Source organism: Gigantopelta aegis, chromosome 2, assembly GCF_016097555.1.
Source record: "Gigantopelta aegis isolate Gae_Host chromosome 2, Gae_host_genome, whole genome shotgun sequence".
NCBI classification, from domain to species: domain Eukaryota; kingdom Metazoa; phylum Mollusca; class Gastropoda; order Neomphalida; family Peltospiridae; genus Gigantopelta; species Gigantopelta aegis.
The window spans coordinates 369,374-370,974 of NC_054700.1; positions in this window are offsets into that span (position 1 = coordinate 369,374).

The window sequence follows — 1,601 nt, forward strand, 5'->3', positions numbered from 1 at the left end:
ATACTGTATGTAATGTAGATACTGTATGTAATGTAGATACTGTAAGTAATGTAGATACTGTAAGTAATGTAGATACTGTAAGTAATGTAGATACTGTATGTAATGTAGATACTGTATGTAATGTAGATACTGTAAGTAATGTAGATACTGTAAGTAATGTAGATACTGTAAGTAATGTAGATACTGTATGTAATGTAGATACTGTATGTAATGTAGATACTGTAAGTAATGTAGATACTGTATGTAATGTAGATACTGTAAGTAATGTAGATACTGTATGTAATGTAGATACTGTATGTAATGTAGATACTGTAAGTAATGTAGATACTGTAAGTAATGTAGATACTGTAAGTAATGTAGATACTGTAAGTAATGTAGATACTGTAAGTAATGTAGATACTGTATGTAATGTAGATACTGTAAGTAATGTAGATGTTGTAAGTAATGTAGATACTGTAAGTAATGTAGATACTGTATGTAATGTAGATACTGTAAGTAATGTAGATACTGTAAGTAATGTAGATACTGTAAGTAATGTTGATACTGTATGTAATGTATATTTTGTAAGTAATGTAGATTGTGAAGCAGAAGTACTTTGTAGTTCATTCATATTTCATTTCAAATTTGTCAATTTTATATTCACTTTTAACATTAATGTTCATTAACTAGATGTGTACTTCTGTGTGTCCATGTATATTGTAATGTATATAGTATGTGTGGCAATCCAAATAAACGTATTGTAATGTATATAATATATGTGGCAATCCAAATAAACGTATTGTAATGTATATAATATGTGTGGCAATCCAAATAAACGTATTGTAATGTATATAATATATGTGGCAATCCAAATAAACGTATTGGTATTCGTCTTCGTATGTATACGCATTGTAATGTGTTCATTTGTGGAACACGCTATGAAATGATCGGCAATCGAAATAAACATATTCGTATTCCTATTCGTATTAGAGTATTTTGGGCGGGATCTAGTTCAGTGGGTGTGGTTCTCGCCGGAGTGTTTTGATCGTTATATTGAACCCATCAGTGAGTTTTGACACGTTCCAACCTGCAACCAGTGTCACGCGATTTCTACATCAAATGTCGTAGTATGTGTTGTCTTGTCTGTGGGGTGCATACAAAAGATCCATTGCTACTAATGGAAACATGTAGCGGGTTTCCTCTAAAACCATATATCAAAAGTATCAAATGTCTGAGATCCATCAGCCGATGAGTAAAATGTCAATGTGTCCTAGACTAGTGATTTCGTTAAACAACACAACAGTAGGGGCCTATCTTAGATTTTTTATCCTTTATATTGCACGTAGTGTAGCTATTGTAGCAGACTTGCCCTACAGTTCAATCATACTCAAGTACGCCAACGGCAAAACTGCCATTAAATGTTGTATGATTTGTTGACATATGCAGACAGTCTGTGACAATCCGTTCCACTTGGCTGAACTCACGACCGACCCGGCTCGGTGACCGTGTTATATTCCTTTACTAGTAACTCGCGTCACATGACTCGTCACAAATCGATCACACGACGTTTTCCGGGAATCTCTCGTTCACTTTACGGACTTTCACGTATTTCCCCGAATGAG